General features: G+C 41.6%; 1 protein-coding gene across 10 annotated transcripts in view; it reads right to left on the bottom strand.

The window, feature by feature from the left end:
• The window catches only part of NTRK2 (neurotrophic receptor tyrosine kinase 2), a 388,663-nt gene that overhangs the window by 235,716 nt on the left and 129,538 nt on the right, over window positions 1–23,409 (bottom strand). The window lies entirely within an intron of this gene.

Below are 23,409 nucleotides of genomic sequence, written 5' to 3'. Positions count from 1 at the left end.
TCAATCATAGGCCTAAACAAAGTTTTTGTCATAAGCTATCAAGTAAAAACTCACAGAAGGAAACTTTGCTCAAAACGTCCATTTTCACACTCCTGCGAAACTGTGGTCCTCTCAGTTAGAAGCCCTGGGACTGATGGAGAAGGCTGTGTTGAACCACAGCCAGCCACCAAAGCCACGGGCTGGCCAAGGACACTTTCCCACTCCCCTCAGGAGGTAAAATGGCCTTTTGATGCCAAAACTGTGAGCTCTGGTTGGTGACACCACTGACTGCGAAGAGGGATTCAGGGATTTCACACCCATGATGGAAGACATCTGAAAACCATTCCATGACTTCAGTTCCAATTCCAGAACCACACACACAGAAAAAATTGCAACTCTAGATCCAGAGTTGCCTCTGAGATGTTGCTCATTTCCTCCCATCTAGCATCTTCCAGCAGTAGCTAAATGAACCAAACCCTAACTAAATTTAACTTAATTGCACCTAAATTACAGTCACAAAGCCCCTTCAGAGATTCAGTCAATTTCTTGAGGGAGAAAGTAAATGTTTTAGTATATAATTATAAACTTAATTAACATAAAATAAATTAATTAGGGACTTGCGCTCGTACTGAACACCATAGTTTAGCTGTTTACGGTTGTATTTTCCAAGGAAAGCTAAACCTGGAGAAGAGGGCAAACATGTTTTAACTAATTCCATCTCACCTCTCTGAACCCCCAACTGAACTGTCAGATTACTGGTTTATACATGGCATCTAAAATTCTACAGAACTCAAGTGGAGAGAGCTTACATGTTCCTCTCTAGGAAAAAAAAAATTCCCACCCTAAACCATCATAGCTCCACTAGTTCCGAGCTGGCAGTTCACTGAAATAACAGATGATTATTCAAAGCAGAGTTCTCCGTCCCAGAGTATAATGACAAAAACTCACCTAGAGCCGAAATAACCATCTGCCACAGATTTTTCCACATGGTTTGTTTGCTTGTTTTTTTTTTTTTTTTAATTCTGAGAAAGAATTAAAAAATGGCTTTGGCAAAGAAAGATGATTTCACAAAAATGACCCAGTTTCCAACCTGTGTTGCCTGAACTATTGTCCTAAAATTGCTTTTATCTGACTAAAGAGAGGAAGAGGCTGAGAAAAGGAACCTTGAGGGTGATCTTGATGGCACAGAGTTAAGTTTTTTGGTAGGTGAAAAAAAGTCTTGTTCTAATTTTCAAAAGTGTCCATAGTTTCTAGGAACTCCAACCTGCATCTCTCATACTTTTCTCCCTTGACTGCTGTGAAGGTGGAGAATAGCTGCTGTGCAAAATCTGACCCACAGGGAGGCAGGAAGAAGAGTGGTTGAGAGTAGGATTCTGAAACTAGGATGTGTTTCAAAGTCACACACAATGATGGTGTGGCTCTGGGGAGAGGCTGCCTCGTTCACTCATCAGTAAAATGGAACTAATGATGGTATTTAATGTGGGGTTCCTGTGCAGATTAGATAAGTTAATATACATCAAGTGCTCAGAAGAGGGTGTGACGAATGATACACATTCAATAAATATTAGATATTTCTGCACTCCAGCCCTTAGCATTTGTCCCTTTGAACCAGAGAATGTGCTTTGTTCAAATCGAGTTGTGAATGTTTACTAACACAGACCTAATATGCTGGGCCTTCTGGTCAACACATGCACCAAGTGGAAAAGACAGCCTGGTACTGATATTGTTAATAAAAGGAATCCCCGTGTTCTAGATAAGAAGTGATCTATGTGGTCACAGAATCAGAGAACTGAGGGAAGAAAGGACACTCAGAGACCCTGTAGCCCCTGCACCCTAGTGTCCCCAAGTCACCTCAAAGGCACAGAGCCAGCGAAGTGCAAACTCAGGTGCTGGCTACAGACACAGACCTGGAACAAAATGTCAACGTGGTGCCAAAGACAGAAATAGAACCAGGTTGTTGTTGTTGTATTTTTTTTTTTATTTTAAAATAAATATCCCCATGCCCCAATGGATCTTGTCCGAGAGTTTTGAATGCACTTCTGCTAAATCACCTATTTATCTTACTTTATTTTTATCCAAACATTAAATTGATTTCCACATGGAAGGGAAGTGGACCCCAATCACTGTGTTCAGCTATCACAGAATCACCCATGACCAGTGATGGTCACATGTCTTCTGTGAAGAGCCAAATAGTAAATATTTTCACCTCTGTGGGACATAGTCTCTGTTACAACTAGCATGTCCCTCTACTGCTGTAACGTGAAATCAGTCATGAGATATGTGAAGGAATGAACTGCCTCTGTTCCAATAAAACTTTATTTATAAAAGACAGATGGTAAGTTTCACCTGACCCACAGGCCATGGTTTGCAGATCTTTGATTAATGCAACCATTGCCTTATATTGCTTTTACCTTAATTCCTTTACCTTTGCACCTTAAGTTTCCTCCTTAAATGAACTTTCATACTATTCCAATATTCTTACTATGATATGATCGATATGCAGTAGAATCTAATTTATGGTGTACTAGAAAGAAAAGCCAGCATGAATTTATGAAAACTCTAAATTATGAAATATGTTTAAAGAAATGCAGCTTTATTACTTTCATATATATACAGGAATTGAAATTAAGCCAATAAAGCATTTCCAGCATGTTTTGGCAAGTAGGGGGTAATTCAGCCTTACCCTAAAGAAAAGAAAAACTTAAATTTATATAATTCATCAACTATTTTCATGAGATTTCTTCTAAAGGGCTTAAAAAGTTTGTTCCCTAAGACAGTGGACTATGATTCCTACTACCCTGTCTTATTCCACGATTAGACTATGGTCTGATTTGGTGATTCTTTTGTTCACAGAAGATGCCCAAATACTCCACCAAAACCAATTTCTCACTAAATTAATGATCTGAATCAGCCAGAGTTTTTGAACTGTCAGAAAAACTAAACAAATTGTAATCCTATGACATCATAGACTGCCAACATCTCTTGAAACAGCTGACCTTTGGTAGATATTGTGGGTTGCTATTCAAAATCCAACCACAAACCCCTTTTCCCTTGCCTCCCTCTACCTTTGAGGAAGAAAGGCCAATATTATTGATTTTCCAGTCTCCCTTGAAGCTAAGGGTGGGCATGTGTCATAATCCTGACCATTGAGATACAGCAAGAAGTCTGGGGCTGGTGGGGGCAGGGGGGTCCTTCTCTTCTTGAATGAAAAGGTCAAACTTCATTGCCTTCTTTCTACCTGGCATATAGATTTGACACGTGGAGGCAACACAGTCACCCTGAAACCACAAGGTCACGAACATGAGAAAAAGGTCTACCTGATGCTTCCCAAGTGGTGCTAGTGGTAAAGAACCTGCCTACCAATGCAGGAGACCTAAGATTCAGGTTCGATCCATGGATCAGGAAGATCCTCTGAAGGAGGACATGGCAACCCATTCCAGTATTCTTGCCTGGAGAATCCCACGTCCAGAGGAGCCTCACAGGCTACACAGTCCATGGGGTCACAAAGAGCTGGACATGAGTTGGGTGACTTAGCATGCACACAAGCTAAGGATAGCAGAAGGAAAAGGTAGAAAGCCAGGGTCCCTGAAGGCTCCATTAGGTCATCATGATAGCTTTGGATACAGGAATCCTGGTTGTATGAAACAGGCCTCTGTATAAGTGACTGCTTGTGTTTGCTTGACGCATTTCAAGGAAGCTTTGGGCTTATTTCTCTTATTCTCAGGGCTGGGGACAGGGAGAGGTGGAGGGTAAGGAGGACTCTAAAGAGCCCTACCTACCACCGAAAAGAAGTGATTGGCTTTCAAGTGACTGTGCTGCATCTGTGTGACACCTGGAACTCTCTGCAACAAGCTGGGTGAGGAGCCAGGACAGAACTGCCCTAAGGACAGTCACCTGGGGCCCCAGAGAGCCCGAGGGTGGGGGTAGCCAAACCTCCCCCACGCCTCCAAAGGGGTCACAGAAGGACCCCCAGAGAAGAATGATGCCCTCAGTTACATGATCAAGGAGACAAAGAAATTTGGGGCAAGAAAAGGGGTATTCAGAAGAGGAGAACTGAGCAGAGAAAAGATGCAATGTGAACGTATAACTCAGTGAGCCAGGCACTGAAGAGGAAGCATGGGGACTGGCCAGCCATTGGCTGAGTCCCAGGGTTAGGTAGAACTAATAGACCCCCCAGATGTCTGAGGGTATGGGGGCTGAGGAGCCTGCAGCGGCTCTAGAAAGCGGCTGCCCCTCATGCATCCTCTCTTCTCAGGGCCCCTAAGAGCTGTAAGATGATGCTGTGCTTGACCTGGGCCCATCTGTGTGATGGCCTCAGGTCCTCCGGGTTTCCCTTGAGCCCAGAGCACTGAGCAAGAACATCCATCAGTACCTGTCACCAAAGAGGACCAGAGAAATGACCAAGAGCATCAGGGGGCATGAAAGCAGGCAAGGGAGCCCCAGAAGAACCTGGGTGGCCTAATGCTGGAGGCCATGGCAGGCCTCAGAATGTGGGCAGTGAAGAAACCCAGGATGGAGGACCAGAGGCCAGGAAGATGGTGAGAAAAGTCTATCCCACCCTGTCCTTCAGATCGCTGAACTTCCAGGGTCTACCTGAAATGACAATATTAAGAGGAAAACACAGACCATAAGTGATAGTCTCTCCTAACACAGATCTCACGAGATCTTCTCTTGTTATCTCACTGAGAGTCTGTCTTCTCATCAGACACAGCAAGACGGAAACACGGCAACGAGGGTGAGGTGCCCGTGCTGCAGACCACGATGTGACGAAAAGGAATCCAGTCTACTGAACATCAGATTCAACCCTCGCCCCAGACCCCCCAAGTCCCTCGACAGCCAAGAATTTCCCTCCTCAAATGATACTCACCTCGACCATAACTACACATCTGTGAAAGGCACGGTTTCCTCACATGTCTGATAGTGTGAGGCACTTCATGAGTACACAAACTAATTTAAAGTGAGCTTTCTCCTCGTATCAGAGATAAGAAAACCAGGAGGGTAAATAACGCGCCCAGTCTCCAACAAACAGTAAAACACAGCTCTATCCAACCTCAAAGCGCACCTCATGGTACTGTTTTGGTTTGGCTTTCAACTGGGCTCTGCCATTTTGTTAGCCCATCTGCATTGCTTTTTTAATCTGTTAACTCTCTCTCCCAAAGAGGAAAGTCAGGAGCCCTCACAGCCTTTGCCCCAACCCAGAAACGGACCAGTGGCCCCCATTTGGAGGTGATGCCTCATTCTTATTTCTAGTCAATTTCCCCCAATCTTCTTTCCTGTAATTTGGCATTTTCATAGATACAATGTCTCCTTTCTCTGTCTCTCTGTCTGTGTGGTTCTTAGGCACCATCAAATGCTGAAGATGAGGGTTGAAATGCTCCTGGATGTAGTCCCAGAGAGACACACATATCAGCTGTGACTACCAGGCCTCCCCCTCCTTGCCAAACTTGCATCTCTGGACATGAAAAGAAAGCAGGGCCAGCTTGTGTGTAGTCGACTGGATTATCTGAAAGCTCCCCGGCTTCCACAGCAGGGACTGGCATGGGTTTTCTGGAAAGGGCCGAGCAGCAAAGGTTCCCAGCTGTACGGTCTACATGGCGTCCCTCTGAGGCAAGCATGCCACTCTGTTGTTTTAGCAAAAAAGCAGCCATGGAAAATAACACACGGAAGCTGCCATATTCCACTAAAATTTTATTCGTAGAAACAGATCTGGCCCACAGGTGTGCCGATCCCTGTTCTGTAGTCATTTCTGTGACCCACACAGCAAGAGGGCTAGTTGTCCTCCCTTCCTCTGAAATAGCATGGAAATTATTTCACATTAAAATATCTCAACCTGTATAAGTTTACCTATAAGCTGTACCTCAAATGCCTTCTGGAGAAAAAAAAAATTCAAACTCTTGTTTCATAAAATAATCATCTGTGTTTGTGACTGGAGAAGTGAATGCCTCAGGGTGGGCAAATGGTCCTGGAGCCGCTGGGGTCTGTGGGCCACAGCTGGGAGAAGATTCCTGGCCGTGCTCACCATCCCCAACTTTACCATATGAAAAATTCTGCCTCTCAATTAGCAGTGCAGAAAGAGTAGTACTTTCATTATAACTCATGCTCTGCAATTTAGGTCATGCCTACGGCAATCAATAAAACCCTCCACTTAGATTCTCCATGGTTAATTTGATTCCCCCCCACAACCAGCTCTAAACCAGTAGAGTTTTTTTTTTTTTTTTTTTTTGCTTTTTTGTTTTTTAAGTTGTTTTCAATTAAACCAATTTGTCACAGACACCTCTGTTCTCGATAGGGTAGTTTCAATGCAATTTCTTTTTTGTTTTGAAAAGTGGGCAAAATGCATGTGCAAGTGTTAGGTTCCAACCGCTATAGTTTGTGCAAAGAGCTACTGGAAATAGAGAAGAGGTCACACACCACACACACACACAGTTGACTTCCTTCATAGTCTGATTGTGCACATTCTGTACACACCTTTGAGTGTGTAGAATGTTAGATCGTGATAGTGGTGCTGATGGTGACGATAGCTCCACTTTAATCCATCATTGGTACATGACGAACACCCTCACACATGTCATCTCAAATCCTCATGGCAAATCCTCTCCCTGTTTACAGAAGAGGAAATCGAGGACTAGAGAACTGATATAATATCTATTTCACAGGGAGGCTGTGAAACACTGAGGTCAAAAGATAGCTCAGGGCTTAAATCTCCTCCACCTTACTAATTTGTGATGTTGAGCAACTTTCTTAATCTTGGGCAAGGCTAGGTGTTCTCACTTGTAAACGGTGATAATTACATCTTTCTTAAGACTGTATTGAAAGAACCAGATGAGAGAATATCTATAAGCTCCTAGATGGACGGCTTAGCACATGCATTAGTCTGAACCAGAAGAAAAGGGCTCTATTTAACCACATCCTAGCCTAGGAAAGTGATAATTTCATATGGCTTAAACTGATAACAGCTCAGCAAACGGCAGTATTGTTGTTACTGCTCCAGGACAATAGCAGGTGGCAAAGAAGGGATTTTAATCTGAATGTGACTGATGATAGAAGCCAGTTCTTTTTTGCTAACCTAGTGATCTTCAGAGAAATACAATGATATTTCTTACAGAGGGGTCTCTTGATAAACTGAAAATGACATCATGGAACTGGTAAATGATAAGAACATGGATGTTTTTTCAGTTTACTAAAAGCATTTTATGAACAGGGCAAAGCTATTTCATAATCAGCTTGGTATATCCAAAACTTGTTTGGAGTATATTAACCAAATGTCAGTTGAATAAAAATGTGAACTGTCTCTCTCCTTTAATGTATGAAGGTTCATGATCTATTGAAAATTGGGATCTGCCTCATTAAACAGTTATAATTAACTCTGCTCATAATATTCTACAGTGGAATTGCTGTTGTGGTTGATACTTAACGCTAGGAGGATAATTCAGCAGCATTTGAAGAAAGAACAATCAGATTTTCTCTTTTCACATTTCATGTTGGGAACTGGGAGCAAACTGAACTTTCTCTTCCCAGGCTGGGGAATCTTAGGGTAAAGAGACTTCCCTTCCCCTCAAATGCCTGTCTGCTCATTGACAGGTTTAAAAGAAATAACTTCCCATCTGAAACTAAACTACTTGTTGTTTTACCATGTTCCCAGTGGTTACATATGTTGAAAGAGTCTAGACATTCTTCAAGCTTGAGTTACTTTTTAGACAATGTCTTTCAAACTCAGAGACAATTATAAAAGTTTTTTCCATAAAATATGAGATTTTAATCTCCAGGGTGTTGCCTTATAGGATCTTAAGACCCAATCAGAAAGAGGAAATTCTCCCCTTATTTTTTTTCTAAATATCAATAAATAAGGAAACATCATTCTTCGGGGCAAAAAATAGAGAGGAAATACCATAGTCAAGAACGCATTTGAAAATGTTTGCATAGTATTTTCACTGGAAACCACATGTGTTCTCTGGAACTTTTCAGGGTGTCTACCCCTGAGGTGTCCACAGTCAGAAAAACTCTCTGGTGAGAAAGTTTTAAAAGTAACTGTCATCAGCACTGGTTCTGCCTGCCTTTGAGTCTGAATGGAACCAAGGATTGCTTTGGAATGTTGCAGAGAGAACGGTCAGTTATTTGACTCTTTTCATTTGTTTGTTTTTTTCCCTTTTTGGCTGATGGAGACATAAGCAAATATAAGAAAATACTAGGACAAAAGCAGTTAACTCTAAGTGTTAATATAGATATTCTGGCCAGAATCCTCAAACAATGAGACGACCAAAAGGAACACATCTACTGGACAAATAAGAATCATAGGCCAGGCCCCCCTTTCATCTCTTGATCACCATTTGGATGCTGGGTTGTACAACCATCAAAGCCCCCTTCATAAGGTACCAAAAGAGCATCACACTTGCTCTGTTCAGCAGAAGAATAAGATGCTTGAATTTCTCTAACAGTAGTCTGTCAGAGAGAACCTTTATTCTAAAAAGCTCAACTAAGCCAATATATACTAAAGTAAATAAACAGAGGACCTCCCAAGTGGCTCAGTGGTAAAGAATTTGCCTGCCAATGCAGGAGACACAGAAGATTTGCAGGTTCGATCCCTGGGTTGGGAAGATCCCCTGGAGAAGGAAATGGCAACCCACTCCAGCATTCTTGCCTGGGAAATCCCATGGACAGAATAGCCTGGCGGGCTGCAGTCGATGGAATCTCAAAAGAGTGGACATGACTTAGTGACTAAACAACAACAAATAAACTGAAGAAATGACATGACTAGGCAAATCCCTAGGGGGCAATGTTTACGTTTAAAAGGAAAGAGCCAATGAAAATATAACACAGAAATAACTAAAGAGGAGACACATGGATTAATAAAACCACGTTACAGCGAGTGTTTTGTTTAGCAATAATGATTGCCTTATTGGTGCAGATCAGCAATTCTAAGAGGGATTTCTCCATTGATTCCCTAGTTTCTATCTTGAACTAAATTAGTCTTTCAACTCCTTGAAACTGTATTGTAAACTCCCCTTCATACACCCACCACACTGACCCCCATCTTCTCCAACACCCCTATTGGCTCCATAAAACCTTATCTTTCTGCACTACATCCACCCAAACCTTTTAGGACGGATGCATGGGATAGTTTTCAAAACTTTAAAAAAGACTAGCTGACATAGCAAATACCAAGCATGAGTGACCTTGAGGATATTGATCAAGCTCTGTCTCTCTGTTACAGAGGTAGAGAAATGAAGCAGTCTTCTAAATCATTCATGGATTCCTTTTCTATTCTTCTATTCAACTCCCACATCCCTCACCCAAGCCAGGAATCTTCACCCTCACATCTTGGTGGGAAACAGTCATATTTCTTCTGTCATCATGTTTGAGAAGAAAGTGCAATTTTCCCACTACTTAAAATAGTCAAGGAAAAACTGATCCACAATCAACTAAACAACTGTCTTGGAAAGATTTACTAATTTTTGCTCCTTCTGTGAGGCTGATGGTTAAGTCTCCCTTAGAAATCTATTAAGAAGGTAACAGCAAAGAAGAGAACAATTTTTAGCTAAAAGTTTGCTTGACTTCATTTTTCTAGTTAAAAGTTTTCTCTGATAGAATATTAAGATTGGCATATAGACCACTTAGCTTACAGACTGAGAGTGTGTCCATGAACTAGGGAGAAACCCATATTAAAAATGTAATTGGGAGAACGCATTGCCTGGGAGAAACAGAATGTCATATCTACTACATCATCAACACCCTAACACACAACCTATTTATTACATATCCCTAATACACAAACTATTTATTATGTTTCTCCAATACACAAGCTATTTACTACGTACCCCTAACGTGCATGCTTAGCTGCTAAGTCGGGTCTGACTCTTTGAGACACCATGGACTGTAACCCACCAGGCTCCTCTACTCATGGGATTTCTCAGGCAAGAATACTGGAATGGGTTGTCATTTCCTACTCTAGGGATCTTCCTGACCCAGAGATTGAACCCACAGTTCCCGCATCTCCTGCATTGGCAGGTGGATTCTTTACGACTGAGCCACCTGGGAAGACACGTACTCGCAATATACACAAGCTATTTTGTTAACCAACTACCTAACAAGCTCCTAGGAAGAGAGTAGCAAGAGCTGCTATGGGTAGAAAGACAGCAAAGTGGTAAAGAAGTTTAGGGTTAGGATGAGCTTGATTGATAATCTCTGTCTTCAGAGGGCAAGAAATGGCATCAGGCAGGGGGTGAAGAGAGAAGAGAGACTTTGGGGGGGGTGGTGGAGGGCAGACAGGGGCAAAAAAAGCCCTCCTGGATTTAAGACTGCCACCAACTCCAGGCTGACCTCAGCAAGCCCTGGGGTCACTCTGGGCCTGTTTCCCCAAGAAGGCTGAACCAGGAAGCCTCAGACCCCCATTTGCAGCTCAAACACTCAGAGATCCTGTGATGCAAACTTGTCCTTCTTTGCCACCTCTAGACCAAGCCCTGCATGTCAGCGTTTTCAGTTGGTGGATGCGTGGCAGCTGCCTCTGAGGGCCAAGTAATTGAGGCATTCTGCCTCCTCACTCTGTGCGGCCAACGCTTGGGATGCTCAGCTCTGGGCTATCAAGACCTGGCATGAATACAATTAATTCAGCTCACCTCCCCAGGACTTCTGGCTGTTCCCCAATTGCTCAGTAATTTCACAATCTGCTTGCTTGAAGCCAGTTCGCCTAGTGATCACTTCTTCAAGTTGCACCTGAGGACAGCCAGCAGCTGCCATCTGTCCCCACAAGCCTCCCTGCTTCTTCTCACCTCTTCACGTCACAGGGCTGCGGCAGACACCCCAGCCCCTGCCGTGGCAGAACCAAATGGGTCTTCAACTTGCTTGACTCTGGGCTTCTGGGCCCTGATACTACCAAAACGCCTGGGCAACACTTTCTCAGTGGCCTTTTCTCCAGCCTCTTCCAGTTGACCAAGCTGGGGCCTTCAGTACTGGTGAGCACAGGTAAGCACAGACGATTTCTAACTGTCTCTGTTCCCTGGATTCCTCTAACACCTCTGTCAGGCATCTCCAGCCTCCATCTGGCCATTTCCTCCTCTTCCCCTCCATAGTTTTGTGGTCCCCAAGCTTCCCCGTTCCTAATCCTCTGGCAGCTCACCCACGGCTACACCGTCCCCCTCCTGGGCTCTGGTCTGTGTTCTCTGGTCTGTTTCTCTCTGCTAGAAACAGACACCTGTTCTGGAAGGATCTGAGTTTATCTGCACTCAACTTGGTAACACTCAAGGTTGACAAAGCCCCTCTCCTACTGAAAGTTCTCTCCAGGCTCCCTCTAGAAACAAGTCCATCCTAGGCCACCTGGCCACCCTCTCCAGCTCTGTCGCCTGCCCTTGGTCAGTCCACCTGGACAATACTCGACACTCCTCTGTCCTCCAACATCTTGTGTCTCCGACACACATGACACCATTCCCCCAAAGCACCCGACCCTGCCCTCATCCCACAGTTCAAACCTCTACACAGACTTCCCTTTGCCACCTCCCTGCCTGGGGGACTCTTACCTTCAACGGCCAAGCTCAAGTACTTTCTTCTACATAAAACAGTCCTGAGTCTCTGAAGCTGGGGCAGAAGAGCTCCCATCTGAGGCCCCAGAACAGACACTGATAACAGAGTGTATCACACTGCTCTCTTTGACTCAGTTTTCAGCAAATTCATTCAGGAAATACTTCTCCAGGGTGAACTTCTACTCTTGATAGCCCACATAAAGAACAGACACTCAACCAAATGTCAAAAAAGGGGCCTCAATGAATCTGATCAATAACAGCCAAATTTATATTCTTGTTAATTTAGATTTCATTTTCCTCCCATTTTTGGGACTTTTTAAAATTTCATTTTCATTTTCTTATGAAGTATATTACTGTGCATGCTAAATTGTTTCAGCCATGTCCAATTCTTTGCAACCCTGTGGAGTGTAGCCCACCAGGTTCCTCTGTCCATGGAATTCTCTAGGCGAGAATACTGGAGTGGGTTGCCATGCCCTCCTCTAGATCTTCCCAACCCAGGGATTGAATCATCCCTTCCATCTCCTGCACTGGCAGGTGAGTTCTTTACCACTAGCACCACCTATGAAGCCCACATATATTACCACTGCTATTTAAAAAATATTCTAATTCTGAAAGGTAATATTATATTATACTATATATATAAAACAATCAAATATCATGTGTGTGTGCTCAGTCATTCAATTGTGTCTGACTCTTTGCAACCCCATGGACTGTAGCCCACCAGGCTCCTCTGTCCATGGGTTTTTCAGGCAAGAATGCTGGAGTGGTTGGATTGAACCCACATCTCCTGTGTCTCTTGCATTGCAGGTAAATTTTTTACCTGCTGAGCCATTGGGGAAGCCCACTTATAATAGTGATTGTAATAACTAAGACTAATAATAATAATAAACTTGTTGAATGTTATTTTAAAGCTTGCTATGTGCAATAATATAGCTAATATGTGATGTTAACCATATACTAAACTTTCTTCTAAGTACTTCACATGTATTAATTCATTTAATCTTCATAACAGCTCTAGATGTAATATCACCATTATTCCCTTTTAGAGGTGAGTAAACTAAGGCATAAAAAGGTTGAGTAACAAGGCCAAACTCACAAAGTTAGTAAATGCTGGAGATCCAGTTAAAACCCAAGAAACTGACTAGTGTATTAAACTGGCCACCTCTCTGTATCCTATCCCACTCACCACAAGAGCATCTAATAGATATTCTTTAATTCTTACAACTCTCACAACTCAGAACAGGTTTTGCGAGGTTAGAAAATTCACCAAAGGTCACACAGCTAGTAAGGGATGGACATTGGAATTAAAAACTCAGTGTTCCACCTAACTTTACACGTGTGAAAAGATGAGATGCAGTAAGAACATACAGAGTTTATTAAGGCCCATCCATAATGTCATTACTGTTTAGGCAGCCACATTTCACCATGCTCCAGTCCCCCAAGTACATGAGGAACCTGTTCATATCATCCTAATTTCACAGATATATAAGGAACCAGTGCCTTGCTCAGTCCAGGAATCATTTCTCCTTGATCTGAGACTCCAGAGCTAGCCCCATTGTCTGTGTCATTACACATGAGATCATTTTGCACCAGGCCATTCTGAATACGCAGTTTTCAGTAGCATCACTTCAAGCTTCCAAAAATCTGACCAGCTTGGAAAGAGAGTTGCTTCCCCCTTGGTTCAGGAACAATACTTAAAAAAAAAAAAAGAGCTTAAAATTAAGGGTGGGTTTTAAAGATGTTTATAAAGAAACCCCTGATTCTTAGAGAACCGCTACCTACACCTGCACTCCCAGGGTGTCCACAGTTCCTTAGAGCAGACAATGTGTTTGCAATCACAGATGTGTGATGATCTCTGGGAGCTGGGAACCTGGAAATCAAACACTGCAACAAAAATAAGTTTATTTCCCAAAAATAAGTTTATTTCCCACTGTCCCTTTTTCAGTTTTGAACTAGTTTCTTTCTTTTCATAAAGTTTTCATTTTTCTGGTTATTCGACTAAAAAAAGATTAAAAGATTAGCCTAATGAAAATAAAGAAAACAATACATCCTATTTTGGAGAAAAACAGAAAAAGTAACCAGAAGCAGAGACAGAAGGATCAAAAAAACAAAGGGGCAGGGGGAACAGAAAAGAATAATGAAAAGAAATAATACTAACACTGAACATCACTGAAACTCTGTAACTGATAACTGCCCAGATTCAGATCCTGGTATCACCACTCATCAGTCAAGTTACTTCATCTTCTATATCTTTGATTGCCTTATCTGTACTTCCTCATCAACTCAAGAGGTTTTTGAGGCTATCAAACGAGATAATACATATAAAGTATGGAGTCATTTCTGGAACAAAGCAAAGGCTCAAAAGTTGATAACAATTTATGGTGGTGATTATTTTAAGGAAGACATAAATTTCACCATCTTAATTATCCCCAGGGGACTCTGGGAACGTGAAACTCTTAGAGGACTGGGGTTGGCAACCAACAATGTAGAGACTAAGGGCTCACACTGGGACTCGAAGGCTCTGGTTGCCTTGGTTTTGCACAAAAGTATGCATGACTTTTGGAATTCTCAGGTCATGTTTCTAAGAGATTTCTCAGTCCCTTTCAGACCAAAGGTACAATAAATTCTGGTGCACGCTGCCAGGGGAGAGGCTCTGATAGTGTGGTGCTTGTGTGTAAGTCACCAAATTGGCTAGAAATGAAAAAAACTTCAGTCCATCCTTTGTCTGCAACGAGGAGCTTTCCCTGACTCTCTAAATTGATGTTTTAAGAACAGTGAATGCCTTCCAAGGACATTTTCCTAATGCAATTTATTAAAAAACAAACAAAAATCTCATAGGAAAAAATAAGACACAATACACAGTTGAAAAGCATATGCCATAAACTCTGTGTAATTAGGGACTTTTCAGACTGAAAGGTTCTTTAGGACAGTATTTTGGAGACCCAGTTCTTCTATGAAAGCTTTTTTTTTTCTTTTTTAAAAAAAGTATTATTATTTTTTTATTTTAGAATACTTTTAGATTTACAGAAAGAAAAGTGTTCATGTACTGCACATTCAGTTTCCCCTATTATTAGCAATTTATATCAGTATAGTACATTTGTTTTGCTTAACTATTTTTTCTAATTGGAGTATAATTGCTTTGCAATGTTATCTTGGTTTCTGCTGCACAACAATGCCAACCAGCCATATGCATACATACATCCCCTCCCTCATGAGCCATCTCCCCATTGCACCCTTCAGCAGGAGCAAAAAGTAACCTTTCTCTCCAGAGGACCACAGCAATACCTCTGTCTCTCTTCTTAAAAATTAGTTATGTTGGCCTTGAGTCATATAGAAGCCACTTGACTGCAAGGGTTACTACTTATTTAGCCTCATAATCACTCCTTTTTCCATGCATCTACATAGCAGGTCCTTCACAAACATTTGATGATTCAGCAAATACACTCATTAGATTCAGAAATAGTTACTGTTTTCTAACCAGGGTGGATGAAAAAGACAGCTGGCCTGGGGCAGCCATCTTATTGCTGGAAATGATTTGTTTTGACCAGTAGATCATGATTTTGGTTTGGGGTTTACCATTCCTATTGTATCAAGAGGGAAAAGAAGTGGGGATATTCCTTTCTAAAACTTCTGTGATGCTATTTGCATTCTTAAATTGCTGCTAACACCATCTGTTTATAGGTCTCAGGAGAAATACAATGAGAGGATAAAGAAGGGAACTTCTCTCATGAAATGCATGAAATCAAATTAAATAGGATTTATGACTCTCTGTCTCCTCTCTCTATCCAACCTCCTGGAGAAAATGGATTCTACTGGGTTCACAAAAACATTTCATGAGTGTTCAGTTCTCAAAGTAACTAAATTGTGATAAGGAAAAAATACTCAATAAGAAATGAATGATGCCCCCAAAGGGTTATTTTTTTCCAATTGATCTGAATTAAAATGTTAATGACCCAGATGAGTAGTGTTCTAGTATTTTGATTCAGTGGACATTGGGTACTTTTTCTTCATCATATGTAAACACCAATTACTTGACAAACATTCTCTGGCCCCACCCCACAGGAGATGTCACTGAGAGGAACAGAGTCCTGGCCTGGGACCTTGAACATGGAGACCATGAAAGGTGTATTGGTTGAGTGTGTAGCGTGGAAATGAACAGTGTTGAATCAGCACACAGAAATTACATGCCCAAACACACACACGTGCCTTCAAGAGCAGCTATCAAAACCTACACATTTAACACAGATACAATCTCATTTCACTCTCAACACACTCTGAAGAAGAAGCATCACCCTGATTGTCCGGAAGGGAGAAAGACAACTGAGAGATGAGGAAACTACCCAAAGCCACACAGCTAGTAACCCAGATCTGCCAGACTCTGCCCATGCCTTTCCATCAGGCCACACTGCTTCTTTCTACCACGCTGCCTTTGCCACACATTTTAGGAACTCATTTTTTAAATCTTACCCTGAAAACACGCTAATATCAGTTTGAATTACTTGAACTTGGTCAACACTATTGGCAGCCCTGTCTCAAGCCCTGCTCCCCAGCCCTCCTACTCACACTTCCTGATGCCCCAAGTGTTCTTTCTACAACATACACATCACTGAGATACTTCCGCCATGCAAAATCCTTTGGGATAAATCCTATCCACGGGTTACCCAGGGACCTCCAAGGTGGTCTCATCTCCCCAACTCCCTTCTTGTCTCTCTGCCCAATTCTCTACACTCACTCTGCTCAGCTAAACCAAAGTCCTTGCAAATATATGAATGCCACAAGTTTTCTGATTCAGTCATGCCTTGGGACAGGAACCTCCAACCTAGAATGCTGCCATCCTCTTTCTTCCCACCCCTCTCCCAATTCTTACACTCTGCCAGTTCCAAAGCCCCCTCCAGTATTCATCTTTAGGACCAATTTCTAACATTCAGATATTTTTCTTCAAGGCTCCCACAGCAATCTGCACTTACCCTCTCCCAAAGCACCCTCCAAATTATGGTTAAAGTATCCAGTGACTCTCTACTTTCCCAATAAAGTGCAGGCTCCTCAGAGATGGGGCCATCTGCCCCAATGCTTAATATGGACACATGTTTATAAATGAATGAAGGTAAGTGGGAAGAGATGACAGTAAACATTTAACCTTTTAGGGTGAATCTGACTCAGAGAAATGTCTGAGAATTATTCAGAGCCAACTTGAGTAAACAATGGGCTTGATCAATCTGGGTAACATTGCTTAGGGTTAAAAACCACTTCAACAAAATATATTAAGATAGAGGCTGTTGTTGTCAAGAAGAGAAAGTCAACCCCTGTACATACAAAATGTCCCTTCATAGGCTGCTCAACATTTCCTAAATAAAACACCTGTGAATGGAAACATCATCAGGAGTGCTTATTATCAATACATGACACTGATGGCTTCTCATATCGGGGTTTGTGGGATATACCCAGTAAGAGGGTATACCCAGTAAGAGGGTATCCATAGGACAACATCAGTCATGCACTTCTTTTCTGAGAAATTCTTGCAGCTCTCCCATAAGAAGCTTTAGCAAGCCTCTCTTGGACTCCTACATACAATCTCTTTCCCAGTAGAGAAGTCAAATCCCATATTCTCACCCTCTTCAAGATACAAGTCAGTGGATAACAGAAGATTAAGCATCAAAGCTTGATCAAAGGCACTAGTTTAAGAAACATAATTTTGCTGAAGTCAATTCTCACCAAGCCATTAACATATCTGTAAGTTCTTGCAAGTGAACAGACACTGTTAGGCTAGGCTGTTAGACTCCAGAGTGCAGTCCCTTACAAATGCTGAGGCAAAGAGATGTCACTGTCTCAGAAAATATGGTACTTGGTGATATGACAAGTACAATGGTATTTATCATCTGCGTCCATGGCTTAGTGGACACGAGCCATATCTGAAAAGGGAAAGGGTGATTCAGCTTATTAAGTATGCAGAACATCATCTTTCAATACAAAATGGTCCTTGATGACTTTTTTTTTTTTTCATATCCAGTGGTTCCATCCAATCCAAGTGGGAAAAAAAGGAGGAGAACAAACTACAACTTTTCTGCTGCAGCTACAGTCACAGTAAAACTAGGCATTGTCGGGCAGAATGGAACTCAACAGAATATACAAACAACCTCTTCTTTCTTCACAATTCTGTCCCCTACAGAAGGGCCACTTCCTCATACTTAACTCTTGCTGCCTCCTTTCCCTATTTACTTACAAATGATTTTACCAAGTCTTCTGAGAGCTAGATTTCAAGTGTGTTCAGATTAGAAATTTCCAAAATAAAGCTTTCTATAAAAACTTGAGTTCTGGCAGGCCCACATCCCTGGCTTGGTAAGCATTCCCTGTTGAACTGAAGATGAATTGTCTGGCAGTTAATGAGACAAATGACATAAAGTTGTCATTTGGTGAAACTTCAATGCCAAACCCTGCTCCTCCCTTCCACTGGCTTTTTTCCTAGCAAGTTATCATATACTCTTTTAAACAGTTCTCTCTTATGCAACTATTTAGTTTTAAAACACCCTCCAAGGTATTCTCTAAAAGTCCTCCATTAAAAAATCATTACAAATGGCCCTGCTTACAAATGACTTTACCAGCTGAGAGATTCTCATGTTAAAGTAAAAGGCACTAAAGGAATTATCATAATAAGTGGTTAGTTAGCTCCTTGTTGAATCTTTTGTTTTCAGTCCTTACAGAGAAGACTCCTACAACTTGAACTATCTTCTATTTACCATACTTACATGGAGCATATGCTTAAAATAACAAAGAAATGTCTAAGTTATCTCAATTATATCCCTACACTGTCCATGATTATACTTGATATATTTGTACCAGTCCTACCTGGGGCCCCCAAATGTAGTCAAGTGCAAAACTTTGGTGATGTTTCCACCAGAGGGCATTCATCTCATTGAAAACAAATATTTTTCAACTGTTTGCCTAAATTCAGGATACAAGGTAAAGAATGTTAGTTATACTGAAATGGCTAAAGCACATAATTTGTTTATGAATCTAGACATTCACACTTTCAATAGGAGGCAAAAAGGCTGAGTCTTCTAGTGTGGGCTGTTCTTGAATCATATGCTTTCTATATAAGGAAAGATGTACTATGAGTATGGGAAAGTTTTTCTTATGTTCTAAGAGGTAAGATACATTAGAGAATATTATGAACTCAACAAATGTGTCAACAAAACATGCATGTCAAGAGCAACTCAACTATTGATTTTAGGAGATATCATTAATTATAGATTAATTTGAGGAGCTCTAGCTCTTAAAATTCTTCCACATCCTAAAAGCATTAAAAGACCCCCATAAAAGCAAAGATTATTATTTAAAAAAAAAAGCCTGTTTCTCAAACATTGTATCATCTTTTCTTCTGACTGGACAACACAGTTACTTTGCACATGTAGGCTTGGACACTGGAAGACAGAAACAGGTCTGACCTTCTTTGGAAAAGCCATGAAAAAAGGAAGAAAGAACAATAGCATACACAAAGATCACACATCTACCATCATTTTATATTCTGAATCCTGATAGTCCTCTATAAAAAATAAAACCCGTGTAGAGCCATAACAAACATTGTCCAGAAGGACTCACATACTGAATTCCTGAAAGAATCCATATCATCATCATTCCTTTTTGATGTTGTTCTTGATAAGCAAACATCAGTCATATTCCTGAAATTACCACACACAACCTAGAAAACTTCCCATTTTTTCTTTACAAAACAGACAGAAAAATATTCCAGGTATCATAGTTTACATTTCTACCTATAATCATGTGATATACTAACTTTTAACTGGTCAGTAAAAACTATTAATCAGTGAAATCTAGCACCACCCCTGACCCTGGTGGCACTTTTGAACATATCTCACTCCCTTTCTAAACAGTCTTCAATTTTATATAGAAAGCAGATGCATCCACAGTAGGGACCACAGATGCTTAAGGTAAAGTTGCAACAGAGCACTGGGCCTTGATATTCCTTTCAACTAGAACTGCCTTCTGTCTGCATCTCACTACTCATGCACCCACCAAAAGAAGTTAAATCAGCAGCCTGTTACAAAATATTAATACATAGAGTATTGTTATTTTATTAGCAAACTGCTGTTTGTTCTCGTAAGGCAGGGGTCAGCAAACTTTTTCTGTAAAGGACCAGAGAGCAAATATTTTAGGCTTTGGGGGCTACACAGTCTCAGTCATAACTACTCAATTCTGACTCTGCAGCATAAAAGCAGTCAGTGACAAGCTATAAAGGAATGGGTAGGGCTTTGTGCCAATAAAACTTTATTTACAAAAACAATGGGCCAGACTTGATTTATAGGCCTTAGTCCAACAATTCTGTCTTGAGGGGATGCCGCTGCTGCTAAGTCACTTCAGTCGTGTCTGACTCTGTGTGACCCCATAGACGGCAGCCCACCAGCCTGCCCTGTCCCTGGGACTCTCCAGGCAAGAATACTGGAGTGGGTTGCTGTTTCCTTTTCCAATGTACACATGCATGCTAAGTCGCTTCAGTCATGTCTGACTCTGTGTGACCCCATGGATAGCAGCCTACCAGGCTTCTCTGTCCACAGGATTCTCTAGGCAAAAATACTGGAGTGAGTTGCCATTTCCTTCTCGACTTGAGGGGAAAGCTCAAATATTTTTTCTTCTCCTGTACTGGTGGAACTCTAATTGCACCATAGCCCAGAGGTCCCTAATGGCAAGCATATTAATCATAACCAGATTTTCAAAGAAAAAAAAATAATATACAGTCCCACCTACAGTGACTTATTTTCTATTTGCAAAATCTAGCTGCTAAGGGTCTTCTCTGACCCACTAGTGATGTAGGTTGTTAATGCTGGTGGTCATGGCCATTTGGTCATTGACATATCCACAGTATTGATACCACATATAAAATAGATGGGGCTTCCCTGGTGGCCCAGATGGTAAAGAAGCTGTCTACAATGCAGGAAACCCAGGTCCAATCTCTGGGTCAGGAAGCTTCCCGGGAGAAGGGAATGGTTACCCACTCCAGTATTCTTGCCTGGAGAATTCCATAAACAGGGGAGCCTGGAGGTCTACATCCATCCATGTAGCATCGCAAAGAGCCAGACATGATTTGAGTGACTAACATTTTCACTTTCACTTTTCATAAAATAGATAACTAATGAGAGCCTAATGTATAACACAAGAACTCTACTCAATGCTCTGTGGTGACCTAAACGGGAAGGAAATTCAAAAAACAGGGGAGGCAGGTATATGTATGGCTGATTCACTTTGCTTTACAGCAGAAACTGATGCAACCTTGTAAAGCAATTATACTCCAATAAACTTAAAAAAAAAACAAGCTAATAAAAAAGAATTGTCCTGATTTCTTCTTGGTGCCTCTGCTGTTTACTTGTCTTAGCAGTGGATAGAAACAGTAGGAGGCTTCACCAGAAAAAAGTCCTACGTGGCATTAAGATTTCAGATGCAATGCACTGTGAAAAGTTCCTCAAATGTACACACTCTTCTCCTTTCTAACTAAACACCTCACCTCCCTTTTACTGAAGAATATCTGAAGAACAGATAAGTCACCAGCACCCTGCTTGAAACGACTCATCACTCCTGAGACATCCCCTCAACAGGGGCAAAAGAATGCACAGCAGACATTTGGGCTGGCATGGTATACCCTTCTCAGAGAATCTTCTCCACTTGCAGACCAAGAAAACTCCTGAAGATAATTTGTCTGAGTGTGTCTAGACAAAAATCTGGGACAGTTAATGCAAAACCCTCTTTTTAAAAATTAACTTCTATTTTTGCTTTCCTCAACAAAGGCAAGATGGAGGAGGTAGTTGGAAACTGACAACTTGAACATGGCAGTTGAGTCGTCTTTTCAGTTTGGCCTGACCTTAAGCAATAAATCTGTGTATTCCATCTTTTCACTTGTTAATGCATTTGCTTTATGCTGGAAGACAAACCCCCTTGGAAATGGGTGCATCATATTATTAGAAAAAAAAAAAATCAAGTTGTAAAGGAAGCTCTGAATCAGTGTTACCAGTTTTCCAACAGAGTTGATGCAGACCCATCAGATGTGCATCTATGTTTGGTGGGCTTTTTTTATTACTATTATTCATTAATATTTTTATTCTTGTCCATGTGCCCAGAGACCTTGGCAAGATGAACATTTTATAAATCTGATAAATAATTGAAGCCTCCCAATCAATACCACCCAAGGGAGAGGGACGGCAGCACTCAAGTCTGCATTAACGTCAAGGTCCTCCCTTCTAGTAAATGCTGAGGGAAGAAGACAAAGCCAGAGGCCAGGAGAAGCTCATCTCATTGGGGTGGGCTCACTGCAACAAGCCAGCTCCTTCTACTTGTCCCTCTGTGGCTTGGGGGAGAGAGGGCGGAGGAGAGCAAGTCAGTCCACTATGTCAGGCTCATATGATGGGTACAGGTAGGCTAAAAGATCAGGAGTTCCTGTGAAGCCCAGGCCCGTGAGCTGGGCAGTTCACACAGGAGCGAGACTTGCACTTCAGGAGCTTCATTGGAACTGCAGTGTCTGGGCTGATGCTTAAACTCTGGGAAACTGTTTCAGTCAACACAGCAGTTAAAGCGCTCCAGAGAGGGACTTCACAGAGCTCTGCAGCCAAACTAAGCCCAAGGGGAATTCCAGGGTCAGTCTCATAAGAGGGAGGCGCAAAGCCTCACGAGTGCTAAGAGGATCACCATGCTCCTCATCCATCCATAAACACAGGTGTCTGGTTCCCAAATATATGTCATTACGATTCTACCGATAACCCCTTTATAAAGACTCATCACTGGTTGGCACCTGAGCAGTTTTCTGCTTTTCTAGAAGTATCAGTGACGATCAAATGGCACCTACCGGCCTTTCCATAGAAGAGAAATAAGTTGAGCTGGCAGTTGGTTTATTTAAAGGAAGCAAATAGCTAAGCTGGTGGTAACCACAATGTAAAGGAAGACTTTTTAAAAAAGAAGAAAAAATCATACTGTTGGAAACAAACTACAAAAAATCATTTAGGCTATGATCCTGCCTTAAGGTAAGCCTATCTGTGAATTTCCAGGGGCAAACAGAACATACATTATTGTAGAAGATCGTGAAATGGGGGGGGAGGGGGAAGCTTCTACAAGCAGACTTGCATGGTCAAACTATCTTCACTGTCAAAAAATTATTAATTTTGACTGCTCTGCAATGGATTGCTCTTCTCCAAACACTTGGATTCTTTGAGAGCAGAAAAAAACACCAGAAGTCAAAGAAGAATTCTCTTCTGCAATCTTCTGGAAGATTTAGCCTCTACTTAGACATTCAAAGCCAAATGAAATCAACTACTTTGCAAGATAATCCATTTACAGGCAACAAAACTTATATATTAAAAAGTTACCATTAGTCCAAATTTTCCTCTGCTATTCTCCCTTGTACTATTTGCCAATTTTGTAAACATCTCTCAGAGTCTCTTCAGAGCTCTCTGAGTTATGTTGTATCTGTCAAACGAGGATGAGAACAGGTTCAGTACTTAAGCAGTGCAAGCCACACTATAAAGCGCCATAGGTGATCCCACTATTCATAAGACATAAACACTCTGTTTTCTTAATGTAAATTGCTCCCCTCCTGTAAGGGGCTTAGTTGAATGCCCAGACTGGAAGTTATTTACCTCCTAGAGTCTTTCTGATAGAACCAATCCTCAGTACAATCTAGGGATTCAGAAACATTTTTTTCCCATGGTTTCTAAAAAATCTATTAATTGGACCTAAAATTAATAATAAATATGTCCTGCTATCTATGGTTGGGTGATGATACTCTGTGGGTTCCTTGCATTTCTGTATATCTTACACTGAGAGGCAGTCACTGTTATTGGTTCTGGATTATCATTTTAAGGATGTTTGTATGGTAAACAGCCTTTAGAGATAGAATATCTTTGGAGCAAAGGGAAAGTGT

This window comes from Cervus canadensis, chromosome 30 (assembly GCF_019320065.1).
Source record: "Cervus canadensis isolate Bull #8, Minnesota chromosome 30, ASM1932006v1, whole genome shotgun sequence".
Classification (NCBI taxonomy): Eukaryota; Metazoa; Chordata; class Mammalia; order Artiodactyla; family Cervidae; genus Cervus; species Cervus canadensis.
This window is presented reverse-complemented; position numbering and strand designations above follow the sequence as displayed.